Source organism: Canis lupus, chromosome 37 (genome assembly GCF_048164855.1).
Source record: "Canis lupus baileyi chromosome 37, mCanLup2.hap1, whole genome shotgun sequence".
Lineage (NCBI taxonomy): Eukaryota > Metazoa > Chordata > Mammalia > Carnivora > Canidae > Canis > Canis lupus.
The window spans coordinates 21794578-21811235 of record NC_132874.1 but is presented as its reverse complement, the minus strand read 5'-3'; positions in this window follow the sequence as shown (position 1 = coordinate 21811235).

The following is a 16658-nucleotide window of genomic DNA, read 5'->3' as shown; positions in this document are numbered from 1 at the left end:
AGGGCGGAGACCTCATGAATGGGGCTAGTGCCCTTAGAGAGTACCTTTGCCCCAATCTGCCATGTGAGGGCACAGCAAAAAGACAGCGTTCTATGAACCAGGAAACAAACTTCACCAGACATTGAATGTGTTGGCACCTTGATCTTGGACTTCCCAGCCTCTAGAGCTATGAGAAAGAAATTTTGGTCCTTTATAAGCCACCCAGTATATGATATTTTTGTTATAGCTTGAACAGACTAAGACAGGCTTCATTCCACTGCTGAAGAGGAAATTTACAAGTATGGAAAGGGGGAAAAGCTAGACTAAACCCTGAGGTGTTGTTTGGAATTGAAGACATTGGTGTGAACTCATAGATTTCAATATGTATAGATGGATATAGAAATAACTACAGATATAAGTACAAGTATATATGAGGATCTATTCCCTGTATACCGAGAGGATCTAACAGCAATAGCACTCTCTCTAGTAATCAACAAGAACATCTACTTATAGGAATAGGAATCATCTTGAATTTTTACTTCTTTATGCTTACTTATACCTGGCCCTACCATTTCCTATATTAAAACATCTTTTTTTTTTTAAGATTTTATTTATTTATTCATGAGAGACACAAAGAGAGAGGCAGAAACATAGGCAGAGGGAGAAGCAGGCTCCCTCCGGAGAGCCTGATATGGGACTTGGTCCCAGGACCCAAGGTCATGACCTGAGCCAAAGGCAGATACTCAACCACTAAGCCACCCAGGTGCCCCTTAAAACACCTTTGTTATGCTCAGCCTAGCAAAATTCTACTGAAATGAAATTACAAAATATAGAGCACCAAATATATGCCATCAGCTATTATTTATCCCTTCATCTCCATCAAAATCTGGCTTAAAGGTCATCTCTTTTGTGAAGCCTCCTCTGGAATATGAAGGCAGAATTTACATTTACTACCTCTGCACATGGAAGACTTCCTACACCTTCATGTAACACCAGTTTTAACACCACAATTCTTTGTAATTGTGATAGTTGTTTACAGGCCCATCTCTCCCACTATACTATGAATTTATGTGGGTGGTCTCTGACTCTGTTTTTCTTTGTCCCCCAAACCCCGAGCACAGGGACTGGCAAATATTAGGTGTTTAGTGAAGGCATATTGAATGAGATGGAGTCTTTCTCCATGGAACAGACTGAAGTTAATTGGCCTGCCTACAGAGCTAATCCCTGGAGCTGGCCTAATTAGCACTGGGCTCTACCTAAGGAAGCCAGTCATAGGGACAAAGCCACCAGAGCTCTTTGTTCCAGCCCTATTTCTGTAGAAGACTATTTCACTTTGCTGAATAGGAGGCAGTCTTCAGAGAGGTGACTCACCTGCTTAACAGGTCTTTCTCAGAAACATTTGAGTGGATGCTTTGCTTATGTTGCAAAATAAGCCACACTCTACTTTACAACTGGAGATGGTGAATGCATGAAATGAATGTTCACCCTTTTTATGACAGCTTCCTTGGAGTCTGGCTGCTGGGCAAACTCCCCAGCATTTACAAGTATGGAAAGTGGTGATGAAATGACCAAATTCTGGCTCCCCAGGAAGGCTGTGGGAGTCCAAATATGTTGTACTAAGGGAAGCTCCTAACCAGCTCCTGGGGCTTTCTTCACTCACCAGGCAGACAAAGACTAGCTTCAGAGAAGTGCTTTGCAACCCAAAAAATCTTGGATGGTAGGAAGAAATGGTGAATCTTCCCACAGACTCTGACCTTCACAAAGCCCTTTATTAGTTTTCTATTGTTGCCAGAACAAATCACATGAATTTGATAACTCACATTTATTATCTCACAATTATGTAACACAGATGGCTGGGTACGGTATAGCTTGGCTGGGTCCTCCTTTTAGAGTCTCTCAGGGGTGAGATCAAGCTATCAGCAGAACTACACCCCTAGGGAAGGCTCTAGAGAAGAATCTACTTCCAAGCTCACTCAGATTGTTGGCAAATTCAGTTCCTTATGGTTGCAGAACTGAGGTCGCTGTACCCTTGCTGACTGTCAGTAGGGTGCCACCCTTTGTACCCTGAATCCTCTCTTGAGTCCTTGTACGTGGATCCTATACCTCAAAACCCACAAAGACATGCTGAATGCATTTCACAAATGGAAATCTCCTTGACTTCTCCTTCTACTGCATCTCTCTGACCCTATCCAGAGAGATCTCTGCTTTGTAAGGGCCTAGAACATTAGATTGGGCCCACCTGGGTAATCTACCTGTCTTAAGGTCAATAGGTTGCAGTACATTTGCAAACCTCCTTTTGCCATATAAGGTACACCTGGTTCCAGGTATTAGGGTGTGGACATCTTTGAGGAACCATAGTGGATATAACTTTTGACAGAGCCCTACATTTACATCACAGGACTAGGACCCCTCCTGGCATAAATACAATGGAACTTTTCTTGGTAGAGCACAGCTAGTATTTGATTTGCAATATATGAGAAAAAACGTAAATCTCCAAATATAGAAAATCTAGGCCTTTGAGCATATTTCTGAGACACATGGACTGTTCATCTTTAGGCTTATGGAATTGCACCCGCAGCCTATCCTTAACATTTAGTAGCTACTTAGAAACACAGGTAGATCCAGGAAAGCCAGGATCAGGAGTCCAAGAGGTTCCTGAGGACCATGAAAAACCCAGTATTAGAAATACATGGCAAGGCTGGGGGTAAGTTATTACAAGATATGAGCCTTGGTGTCCATCGAAAGATGAATGGGGGATCCCTGGGTGGCGCAGCGGTTTGGCGCCTGCCTTTGGCCCAGGGCGCGATCCTGGAGACCCGGGATCGAATCCCACGTCAGGCTCCCGGTGCATGGAGCCTGCTTCTCCCTCTGCCTGTGTCTCTGCCTCTCTCTCTCTCTCTCTCTGTGACTATCATAAATAAATAAAAATTAAAAAAAAAAAAAGAAAGATGAATGGATAAAGAAGATGTGGTTTATGTATACAATGGAATATTCCTCAGCCATTAGAAATGACAAATACCCACCATTTGCTTCAACGTGGATGGAACTGGAGGGTATGATGCTAAGTGAAGTAAGTCAATCGGAGAAGGACAAACATTGTATGTTCTCATTCATTTGGGGAATATAAATAATAGTGAAAGGGAATATAAGGGAAGGGAGAAGAAATGTGTGGGAAATATCAGAAAGGGAGACAGAACATAAAGACTCCTAACTCTGGGAAACGAACTAGGGGTGGTAGAAGGGGAGGAGGGCGGGGGGTGGGGGTGAATGGGTGACAGGCACTGAGGGGAACACTTGATGGGATGAGCACTGGGTGTTATTCTGTATGTTGGTAAATTGAACACCAATAAAAAATAAATTTATTATAAAAAAACAAACAAACAAGATATGACCTTAGAGTTAGGTCTAACACAGGCTGAGGAGGGGATGCAAGGCAAAATTTGGTGATAGCTCAGATGAGGTCCAGGATCTAGGGTCATATCTAACCAAATGCTATAAGCAGGTGATAGACACAAGTTCTATTGGAGGCAACCAACTTGCATTAGCATCAGAAATGGGGAGATATAGATATGGGTATCTGATACAATCAAGGGAAATTGAGATCCAAAGAAAGGAAACCCATTCTCAGGAAGAATATGGGTAGCAAGCAAGAACTATATAATAAGGACTACATATAGGAAGTAGGTTTCTAAGATCAAAGCTGGTCCAACAACAGAATCAGTGGGCTAAGAACAGATAAGCTGTATAGCGCCTGTGCTTTGAGACTAAATCTGATGGTGAGGGGTGGAGGGGTAGAGAGGTGGGGTTCTGGGGCAAACTCAAAACTAGGAAGAAATAAAGGGAGCCAGTAACAAGGTGGCAGGCCCTGTACCAGGCACCGGAGATATAACTACCCACATCACATTTCTTTCATCAAGGATCATATGGTCTTGGAGGCAATAATTCAATTACATGAGAGAAGCCAAGAGAAGTAACCAGCAGGGCTGTGGTGGCATATAGGAGGAATGAGAAAGGATTCTAGAAGAACTGGTTCCATGTAGAGACCTAATGGTCAAAGAGGAGTTAGGTTGTCTCCAGAGGCTTCCAAAGCTGGGGCAAGATTCAGAATAGGGAGAGATCATAGCCTTTCAAGAGTTTAGCAGTCGATCAATCAATCAATTAAGTTTAGTAAGTAGTTCAGTAAAAGCTGGGTACATGGCATATGAGGTCTACTTTGCTGACACTGAAACATCACTGACTAATGTTTCATTTTCATTCGTAGCATTTGAAGGCTATTGTAAGGATGTATTATTTCAATGAAAAGGTCTAAAATTATCTTCTGTATTTTGCTAGAAATTTCTGCCCTCTCTCTCCACCATGGAACAATGTCAGAATTCAAGACTGAACCCATTAGCCTGACATTTTCCTTCAGAACTAAAAGAATCAGAGCCAAGACTGGTTCTCCAGACCCTTCTTTTGCTTGTTGAGATTCACTCAGCTCTTTGTTTCTTGGCGGCTCCAGGTGCAATCATGACTAATACTGTTCTTGGGCTCAAGTTACCTGTTTAGAAATGATTCTCAGACCATCTGATACAGCCTTCTGTTTCCCAGAAATGAGTTCTAGCCAGAGAGACACATGTTTTATTCTCTCTACTGAATATGCTTCAACAGTCTACACTCCCCACCCCACCCTACCCCCAATTTATCCAGCTATGGTCCCTGCTCCACTTGAACTGTCAGGACAACCATTCAACAAACATGGTCCAGAGCATAAAGTTATGCATTGCATTGCACCAAGTCAGGGATGCTAATTGCCTGAAACTTTGTGGAACCAGAGTACTAAGATAAACTAGAGTACTTGGGGTTTAACTATCTTCTACTTCAGAATAAAGTTAATTATTGAAGAGAAATGGTGTCCTAACGTTATACCCACTGTTCCAAATATGTTTTCTAATGTCAAGTCAAGAGAATTCCATTTGGCAAGTAATCATCATTCCTTCCTTTATCTAAATAATATTCAAACATCCCTTAATAGAGGTAGCAAAGAATTCTTTGAAGTTTCAGTGTACTTAGAATTATTTATGGCTTGAGCTCATCTGAGCTCTACTGAGAGCCCAGAAGACCAAAGTAAGCAGAAGTGATGAACAGAGTTAGGGATACTAATTCTGATGAGCCTGCCTGCCTGCTCTAGCTAGTTTATCTATCCTCTTATCTTGGTGCAATCACAGGAATGGAAATACTGGAAATCTGTAGAACTGCCATAACTAAGGCTCTGTACTATTTAGAGTTCTTCAGGGAAATAGAACCAACTGGATGTGTATATGTACGTATATTTATTTATACGTATATTTATTATATACATGTATTTATATAAATGTATATGTAATATATATTTATACATATCTACGTTTATTTATGTATAGATAGATTTATTTTGAGGAATTGGCTTACATGATCGTGGAGACTGGCAAGTCCAAATTTGCAGGGTAGGCTGGCAGTCTGGAGACTCAGAGAAAATCCCATGTTGCATTTCCAGTTTGAAGGTATGGAAACCCATGGAAAAGCCAATGTTGCAAAGGCCATCTGTTGACAGAATTCCTTCTTGCTTGGGGGCTATCAGTCTTTTGTTCTAGTCAGACCTTCATCTAATTGAATAAAGCTCACTCACATTATAGAGGGCAATTAGAATGGCTTTACTCCAAGTCCACCAATTCATACGTTAATCTCATCCATAAATGTCCTCACGATAACATCCAGAATAATCTTTGACCACATATTTGGGCACCATGGCCCAAGCATGATGATACATCAGATTAACCATTAAGGCCTCCAATTAGGACGTTCTCCTTTTCCTTTACTGACAAAGGCCTCAGGACCAACTGGATTTCCTCTCCTACTTATGGCTGTCCCCACCTCATGATCTCCTCTGGTTCTTCTGCCCCCAAGCCTGGCTGAAGAGGGGCCAGCCTCCCCAACTTCATTAAAGACAGACCTATAGGCTTTTGTACTGATCATGATCAGGAACAACAACAACAAAAAATACACATGTGGAGATTCCAGGTTTAAAAAATCATCCTGTGCTCTCCCCATCCCCAACCCACTTCTTGATCCCCTTTCTGAGGTGGTAACTGAAAATGCCAGGCTTCTATTGTCTACATATATCTTTGAAGGTAGAGCTTATCTAACCACCGGTCTCAACACATGAAGTTCCAGCAAGATAAGACATAACCCAATGCAAGGACCTTTAATCTGAAGAGGATTATTTGCATTTCTGAGGAAATGTTCGACTCTCTGCTCTTCAAGCAAGAATATTCCCTTGGGGTATATTCTCCCTGGAATCTTGTCCCTAGAGAGGAGTTTCTAAAATCCTTAGAACACTGGGTACAACCATTTCAAAAAGCCTAAGCAGTCACGGTTTCTAACTGGGCAGAAAGTAAGAAGTTACTCATCCTCTCTTCCCTTCTGCCTCACACTGCATACCAGTAAAGCAGGAATTTCCACCTTTTCCATAGAGGAGAATTCTGTGGCAATTGTGTGAGGCCCTGAGCATTGCCCTCCAGCTCAGCCTGGTGACCCACCCAGACCCAACACCCAGTGCCCCCCATTATCCTGGTCCACTCCTCTTTTCAAAGCCAAGCCAGATGGGCAAGACATTGGGAAGTATGGCTTTTTCCCTCCTCTTCTTAGCTGTTTGGAATCTTTTATGAATTTTACTGTTATTATTCAGGAGAGGGAAAAATAGGCAGTGTTAAGAATGGCAGAAACCATCAGAAGAGGCCATAGTATCAAAATGTCTATGGAGCCCTTCCTTGTTTCATTCATTTTTTTGACTGTGACTCCTTTTCCATCTCATCTCCACTAATAACAGATGAGTCTATGGCCTCACAATTTGATGCCCCATGACCCCAGGTACCTCCTCACTAACCTTCGTCTCACTGCTCTCCCTAAAAACCCTCTGCCCTTCAACCCATCTTCCATATGGCACTCAGGCTACTCTTTGCTAAAACATCCCCTTCAGAGAGTTATATCCCAATTCAAAACTTTCAGTGGGTCCCCAGTTCCTATCCTAGACCTTCCACAATCTAACCATTTCCAATATGTCCACTCTCTCACTGACTCATCCATTCAATCATTCAATAGATATATATACATATTGAGCACATACTATGTGCCAGGCCCTAGTGATACGAGTCTCTGCTCTTGTGGACTTACAGCCTGGTTGGGAAGATGGAGACTCCAATAAGTCATTTCAATGAAATGTGACGAGGGTGACAAGGAGGAAAAACAAGGCACCAGGATCCTTTCCCTCATTTGTATGGACAGATCTCTGTCTCCACTTGGCTGGCTTCCTTATTGGCCACCGAAAAGACAGCACATTCCTCCCTCTGAGAATTTGCTCAACCATTCCCCTCCTCTATGCTGCCCTTCCACCCCTAACCCTTTGTGTCTTTGAAGGTCCAGATCATATCCTACCTGCTCTGTTGAGCTTTTTCTGTCTCATGTAGCCCACAAGGAACCTTCATTTCTGTGTAGCCACAAACACTCATAATGTGCTCAAAGCATCGTTCCAAGCAGCATCTTTGATGCCCTGCAACCTGCATTCTGCATTCCGATTTGTCAGGAGGGAGTAGTCACTCGCAGTCCTCTTAGCCAGGGTAGCTCACGTTGGGGGGCAGCAAGAAGTACATCCCTCCCCACCCCTTTTCCAACCCTCAATGCTCTAGACACTGCACACATGCTGCATTGTTTCTATGACCACTCTGTTTTGCAGAGGGAAAAAAAAATTGAGCCTATACAAGGTAAAGTAACTTGCCCAAGTTCACCCAGGTAGTCTGGCAGGCGGCAGGATGTGGCTGCAGGTGTACCTCCTGCAGCACTCACCTGCTTTCCCCGCCTCTAGGGCCTCCCTGGTCAGTACCTGAGAGGGTCAGAAGCTGCTTCTTCTCAAGGGGGAGAAGCATGGTGGGAATCCCAGAGCCCCAGACTTGCTGACTTTCTAGCTAGAGTCAATTATCCCTCCAGCTTCTTGACTATAAAATACAGGCAGAGTTTCCATGCCTGAGCACATGAAGCCTCAGGACCCCTACTCAGGCTCCCCCAGCCCTGCCTCCCAAGCGTATGATCTGACGTGTGTTGTTACTCATCTTCATTCAGAGGCAGGCAGGGTGGCGTGATAGCGGCGTGGCTCACAGACGCAGGGAGCCCAGAAGGATGAAAAGGAGTAGCAGCCGTGGGCGTGCGCGGGGTGGGGGAGGCAGGCTATGCCACGGTGCTAGAGTCAGAGATTCAGATTCCAGCCCTGCCTCTGCTGCAATATTGCAAGCTCTCATTTACAGCATGTTATGTGTGGGGCACTGAGCTAAACCCTCCGCATCATCTGTCTCATTTAATACTCTAGTCACCAAAGGCGAGCATGGAAGTAACCAAGGTAGCTCCTCCAGTGACATCTTATTTCACTGGGGGCCGGGTACAAACTTTCTTGGCTTCTGTGCAGAGCCCTTGGGACAGACTATGTGTTGGAGGCTGTCAGGATCCCCTGGGTCCCAAGTAAAGTTTGAAAAAAAAAAGACATTCCACTGTAGGTGGAGACCTGTCCGGATGAGGAGGGATTCCAAACCAGGACAAAGAAATTCTTTCTCCACTTCCTAAAAATATACACACATACCACCCCACCACTGCCTCTCCCTTCATTCTCCACCAGCTCTTACAGCTTCTCAACTGTTTCCACAATGTCTCTATTATTCTACTGGGCTGTGGAGAATGTGCTGATTTCACCCCATATCTACACATACACGCAGATGCACACACGTGCACGCACACACATTCTTCCTCTGGGAACTGCACAATGGGGATGCTGGAGGGATCTCCAGAGATCCTCTAATGGGGCGATAACAAAAACACCCTTCTTACCAGTAAGTGTTTCTCCACATTAATCCACTCATAAAAATAAAACTGGGCCTGTCATTTTCTCAGCCTGTCATTTTCTCAGGTTGCGTCTCTCCCTACCTTGCTGACCCCAGTCTTCCTAACATTCCCTGAAGGCAGGACAATGACTTATGCTTCTCAGCAATGCTTCACATTTGACTTTTCACATTGATCAGTCTAAGAACACTAGCGCACTCCAAGAGGCCAACTCACAAGTTGAAGGTAGGCTGGAAGGAGACCTCACCGGCTCCCACTTTGCCTCTCTTAACCTTTGGATTCAAGATAGGAGTTTTTTCTCAGCTTTATCCACAAATAAAATTGTATATATTTGAAGTGTACATATTATGATGGATATATGTATACACTGTGAAATGATGACCATAATTTAATGAATACATCCATCATCTCACTTAGTGGCCATTTTGTGTGTGCGGTGAGAACAGTTAATAATATTTACTTTCTTAGCAACTTTCGAGTATGCAATAGTGTTAACTATAGTCACCATACTGTACATTTTACCACCAGAACTCATTTATCTTATAACTAAAATTTTGTGCACTTTGGCCAACCTCTCCCTATTTCCACCCCTCAGCCCTGGGCAATCACCATTCTACTCTCTGTTTCTAGGAGTTCATTTTTTTTTTTTCTTTTTTCTTAAGGTTCCAAGATGTAGGTAAGATCATACAGCATTTGTCTTTCTGTGTCTGGCTTATTTCACTTAACATAGTGCCCTCAAGGTTCATCTGTATTGTTGTATCATGAATGACAGGAGTTCCTTTTTATGGCTAAATAATATTCCTCTGTGTGTGTGTGTATGTGTGTGTACACATTTTCTTTATTCTTTCATCTATTGATGGACACTCGAGTTGTTTCCATATCTTGGCTATTGTGAATAATGCTGCAATAAGCATGAGAATGCCCGTATCTTTTTGAGATACTAATTTCATTTCCTTCAGATGTGTATTCAGAAGTAGAATTTCTAGATCATACAGTAGTTCTATTTTTAATCTTTTGAGAAACCTCCATTCTGTTTCCCATAGTGGCTGCACCAACTTATATTCTCCCCAACATGGCACAAGGGTTCCCTTTTCTCCACATCCTTGCTAGCACTTGCTATCTTTTGTCTTCTTGAAATCGCTTATCTTTTCAAATAACAGGTGTGAGGTGATATCTCATTATGGTTTTGATTTGCATTTTCCTTCTAATGATTAGTGTACATGAAAGGTGTTGAGCACCTTTTCATGTACCTGTTGGCTATTTGTATGTCCTCTTTGGAAAAATGTCTATTGAGGTCCTTTTTCTCATTTTTGAATTCGTTCTCTGCTCTTTTTATTTTTTTGCAATTGAGTTATATGACTTCCTTATATCTTCTAGATATATCAGATCTATGATTTGCAAATGTTTTCTCCCGTTCCATAGGTTGCCTTTTCATTATGATGGTTTTTCTTGCTATGAAGCAGATTTTAGTTTCATGTTGTCCCTCTCCTTTATTTTTGCTCTTCTTTCGTATGTTTTTGGCGTCATATCCAAAAAAAATCACTGCCAAGCCCAATGCCCACTACTCTGTTTTTTTCTAGGAGTTTTATGGTTTCAGGTCTTACATTTGAGTCCTTACTGCATTTTGAGTCAATTTTTGTAAGTGGTATAGATGGGCCTGGTTTTGTTCTTCTACATGAAGACATCGTTTTCCCAACACCACTTATTGAGGAGATTATCCTTTCCCCATTGTGTATTCTTGGTTCCCTCCCCAGAGATCTGTTGACAGTATATGTATGGTCTTATTTCTGTGCTCTCTATTTTGTTCCAATGTTTGATGTGCCTATTTTTGATTTTCCCTACCATATTGTTTTGATTACCAGAGCTTTGTAACATGGTTGAAATCAGGAAGGTGACATCTCCAGCTTTGTTCTTCCTTCTCAAGATTGCTTTGGTCATTGGGTTTTTTGTTGTTGTTGTTGTTATTGTTTTGTTTTGTTTTGTTTTTTTGTGGGTCCCTATGAAGTTAGGTTTGCTTTTTCTATTTCTGTAAAAAAATCCTTTGATAAGGATTGCTTTGGGTAATATGGACATTTTAACAACATTAATTCCCCAATTTGTGAACATGGAATATCTTTCCATTTATTTGTGTCCTCTCCAATTTCTTTTATCAAAGTCTTACAATTACAGTAAAGGCCTTTTACCTCCTTGGCTAAAAATATTCCTACATGTTGTTAATGGGATTGTTTTCTTAGTTTCTTTTTCAGGTATTTTGTTATACTGTACAGAAATGCAACTGAGTTTTGTATATTGATTATATATATTGCAACTTTCTAAATTTATTGATCTAAGTTTTTCTGGTGAAGTCTTTAGGGTTGTCTATACATAAGATTATATCATCTGCAAACAGAGACTTTTCTTCATCCTTCCTGTTGTGGGTGCCCATTTATTTTTTTCTTGCCTGATTGCTCTTGCTAGGACTTCCAGTACTATGTTGAATAAAAGTGGCAAGAGTGGGCATCTTTGTCTTGTTCCTGATCTTAGAAGAAAAGGTTTTTAGCTTTTCATAACTGAGTATGTTACCTGCAGGCTTTTCATATGTGGTTTTTACTATCTTGAGGCACATTCTTTTTACAATTCACTTTGTTGAGTGTTTTTACTATGAAAGAATGTTTTCTGGCTCAAACTTTTTTCTGCATCTATTGAAATGATCACATAATTTTTATCCTTCATTCTATTAACGTGATTTAAAATTGATTTGCGTATGTCAAAGCAACCTTGCATCCCAGGAATAATTGCCACCTGATTACGGTGTATGATCCTTTTAATGTGCTGCTGAATTCAGCGTGCTAATACTTTGTTGTGGATTTTTGCATCTATATGCATATATGCATCGTAGATATTAGCCTGTAATTTTCTTTTCTTGTAATGTTCTTCTCTGACTTTGATTCACTTGGTAGTTTGTGTGTTTCTAGGAATTTTTCCATTCTAGGCTGTCCAATTAGTTGGTATATACTAATTCATGGTGGTCTCTTATTGTCTTTTGTATTTCTGTGATATCAATTGTAGTATCTTCTCTTTCATTTCTGATTTTATTTGAATCTTCTCTTTTTTTTTCTTAGCCTAGATAAAGGTTTGTCGATTTTGTTTATCTTTTCCAAGAAATGGCTTTCGGTTTCATTGATCTTATCTATTTTTTTGTATCTATTTATTTATTTCTGCTCTGATCTTTGTTATTTCCTTACTTTTACTAACCCTGGACTTAGTTTCTTCTTCTTTCTTTAGTTACTTGAACTAAAAAGTCAGGTTATTTGAGATATTTGTTTTTTCTCAATGTAGGCATTTATCTCTACAACCCCTCTTAGAATTGTTTTTGCTGCCTCCCTTAAGTTTTGGTATGCTATTTTTCCATGTTTTGTTTCAATAAATTTTTAAATTTCCCTCTTAATTTCATCTTTGACTCATTGGTTTTTTGGGATTATATTGTTCAATTTCTCATATTTGTGAATTTTCCAGCTTTCTTTCTGTTATTGATTTTTTTGTACCAAACCATTTGTGTCCAGAAAAGATATTTTATATGATTTCAACCTTCTTAAACTTGTTAAGACTTGTTTTGTGACCTCCTATCCTGGAGAAGAATGCATATCATGCTGCCATTGGATGAATGTTCTGTTGATCCACTTGGTCTAAAGTATAGCTCAAGTCCAATGTTATCGCATTGATTTTCTGTGTGGATGATCTGTTCATTGTTGAAAGTGGGATTTTGAAGTCCCCTGCTATTATTTCATTGCTGTCCATTTCTCTCTATATTTGTTAATGTTTGTTTAATTATATTTAGGTGTTTAAATCTTAAGTGCATATATATTTACTGTTATTATATCCTCTTGATTAATTGACCTCTTTATCATTGTGTAATGATCTTCTTTGTCTCTTGTTACTTTTTTTTTTTTACTTAAAGTCTATTTTGTCTGATTTAAGAATAGCTACTCCTGCTCTCTTTTGGTTTCCATTTCCATTATATTTCCTTTTGCATCCCCTCACTTTCAGCCTATGTGCTTCCTTAAAGTTGAAGTGAGTCTGTTACAGGCAGCATATAGTGGGTCTTGTTTTTTATCCATTCAGCCAGTCTGGTAAAATTTGATCTATTTGATTTTATACTAATTATTGATAGGTAAGGGCTTATCATTGCCATCTTGTTAATTGTTTTCTGGCTGTTTTGTATTTCTTTTGTTTATTATTTTTCCCTCGTGCTGTCTAACTCTGTGATTTGATAATTTTCTATAGTGATATGCTCAGCTTGCTTTCTCCTTATCTTTTGTGCATCTACTACAAGTTTTTACTTTGTCATTACCATGATATCTACATAAAAGATCTTATAGCAGTCTACTTTAAGTTGACAACAACTTAACTTCCAACACATACAAAAACTCTACTCTTTTACCTATCCTTCCATGTTTTGTTTTGATGTCCCAATTTACATCTTTTTTATACTGTATATCCATTAACAAATTATTATACCTATAGCTTTATAATACTTTTATCTTTTAACCCTTATACTAGAGTTAAATGATTTACATAGCCGTATTATACAGTATTAGAATATTCTGAATTTGACTACTTACTTTTACCAGTGAGGTTTATATTTTCAAATGTTTTCATGTTACGATTTAATGTCCTTTTATTTCTGCTTGCACAACTTCCTTTAGCATTTTTTGCAAGGCAGGTCTAGAGGTGATAAACTCTCTTAGCTTTTGTTTTGTTTGGAATCTTTATTTCTTTCTCATTTCTGAAGGACAGCTTTTCCAATTAAAGTATTCTTGGTTGGCAGGTTTTTTTTTCCTTTAACACTTTGAATATATCACCTCACTCTCTCCTAGATCTATAAGTTTTCATCTGAGAAATCCACTGATAGTCTTGTGGGGATGCTTTTGTATGCAATGAGTTTCTTCTATTCTTATTGCTTAAAAGGTTTCTGATTTTTGAATTTTACTGTCCTGCATCTCAGTGAAATCCTCTTTGGGGTAAATCTCTTTTGGGAAATATGAGTTCCTGTATATGGATGTCCATCTCTTTACCCAGATTTGGAACATTTTCAGCCATCATTCCTTTAAATAAACACTCTTTCCCTCACCCCTCCCTCTCCATCCACCTTCTAAGATACTTATAATACATATATTGTTTCATCTACTGGTGTCCTATAATTCACTTAGGCATTCTTCACTTTTTCATTCTGCTTTTCTTTTGTTTTCTGACTGGATATTTTCAAAAGATCTATCTTTGATTTCACAGATTCTTTCATCTGCTTCATCAAGTATGATATTGATGCTTTCTTTTGCATTTTTCATTCATTCAATGAATTCTTCTAAATGTTCTGTTTGGTTCTTTTTTTATTATTTTTATCTCTTTTTTGTTCACATTTTGTTCACATATTGTTTTCCTGATTTCATTAATTTGTCTATCTGTTCTCTTGTAGCTCATTGAGATTCCTTAAACAATTAATTTGAGTTCTTTGTCAGACAATTCATTGATCTCCATTTCTTTGCAGTGGTTTACTACAAAGTTATTGTGTTCCTTGGCTGGAACACATTTTCTTTGATTTTTTTGTGTTTCTTCAAGTCTTGCAGTGTTGTCTTTGCACTGAAGAAGCTTCATCTCCCCCAGCCTTTACTGATTGGCTTGAGAAAGAAATAACCTTCATTAGTATGTCCAGTTAGAGATTCTGAGGCTTTTGTAGACCTTTTCTATGCTTGTACCCACATCACACTTTCTGTTGAAGTGCACAGAACATTAGAGGTGCCCATGGGCCAGTTAGGTGAACCACAGGTGAGCCATTCCCAGTGGCTTGTGGGTAGACTTTCTGATGGAGACCATGAAGCATTTAATAGGGTGAATGGCAAAAGTTAGTAGCATCCTTGTAATTAGTGCTGAGTTCCAGCTGTGCTCCTAGCTTCTCCCAACACCCCTCAACTGCCCAAATCACTTCAATATTCTGGGTGGGGATAAAAAGAACTGGGCCACTTAGGATGTTGGTGTCTGCTTACACACTATTGTCTTCCCCTGTGGGATAAATGGAAGCCAAAGGGGTCTCTCTTGGCACTGAGCAATGCCAGCTTAGGAGAAGGGTAATGCAGGAAAGTGAAACTATTTTTCTTACCTTCTTCAATGCATCCAATCTCTGACTTTTTTTTTATTCATTGTATGCTGGGATTTGCTTTCTGGACTCCTGGGCTCCCACAAAAGTATTTTCATCCATGGGTGATTATCAAACCAATGTTCTGTGAGGGGATGACAGTAGAAAACACCTATTCGGCCATCTTGCTGGTATCACTCTCCTCACAATTTGTTTTAGATTTCATGGTTCTCATGAATCTTACCTTGTGAGCCTTCTTCTAAGAGATGGTTTCTGCATATCTTTAGGGGAGATTGGATCAAAGCATCATTAATTCTAGGGGACCTTAAGTTCTCCTTTACTCTTTAGGTTGTAAAAACCTTCTAATGACTTTATAGATTTGGGGACCTCTCTTCCTGTCAGTTGGAGGTACCTTTGATAATTAACATTTTCAACTAATTTTCTTAAAAGTTCCCTCCCTCTCATGTCTCTTACATTTATACTTTTGTTCCTGCTTCTTTTCTGTTTCTCTCAGGATAATGAAGCAGTTAAAACCTAGGGCTTTGGGATTGAGTTGCTTGGACTCCAACCCCTGCTGACTAGCTCTGTGAGCTTACTTGCACCGAGTATCAATTTCCTTTCTGTTAAATGGGAAGATGTTAGTATCCACTCAGGTGGATTAAAGATTAAGTGGGATAATGCTTGCAAAATGCTTAGCAGAGTGACTGACACATACTAAGAGCTTCATAATGCTTTTTTTTCTTTTTCATGCAGACTTATAGGCATTCATTGTTCACAATGGTTACCATCCTCCTTCCCCATCCCCCTCCCCCGACCCATCTGTTAAAAGTTTTAGCTATAACCTGCAACAAAGACAAAGAGGTTAGCAGAAGTGTATTCAACAAACAAGGTAACTTATTGGAACCACTAAAAGCCAGAAATGATGGGTTTCCTTACAGAATCCAGGACTGGCCCAAACCTGATTGGAGCATAAAAAGCTCTGGCTACAGGAGTCTCAGGGCTAAGTGGACACTGCTAAAAATCAAATAATTTCTTCTTCTACAAAATGACAAAAATTTATATTATCCTTTAATTCTGGCTCATGATGTTTTCTTTTTCCTTCTTCCTAAACGTGCACCTTTGCCAAACTTTGTCTTGTCTTACTCCACACTCTTCCCTCTGGGGCCAGTCTACATCCAGGGCCCCTTCCAGATCTTTGTCTCCTGAAACTGTTGCTTCAGCCCCAACCTCTTTCCAGACTTCTGTTCCAAATTTCCAGCTGTGGGATGCTTCCACCTCAATGTCCCACCATCAGCACCTCAGACTTGGCAAGTAGAAAATAGCTCATTATCTGCCCCCACACACCAGCTTTTTTTTCCATTTGTGTCACCCTTATATTCCTTGTCACTGGGTCTTAAAAACCTCAGCCATCTCTGTTTCCACCGCACCCCTCAATCAATTCCATAGCTAATACTTCTCTCTCTCTCTCTCTCTCTCTCTCTTTGAGCATCAGTTGCCCCTTGCTTTCCATACTCTCCCAGCCCTGTCTATCTGGCCCTTCTCACCTCCAGCCTAGATCTCCTGTACCAGCCCTTAACTCATTCCCTGGGTTACAGCCAATCATTTGTCCAATCCAGCCTATATATATACTGCCACCAGACTGACCTTTGACCCAGGCACACTTCTATAT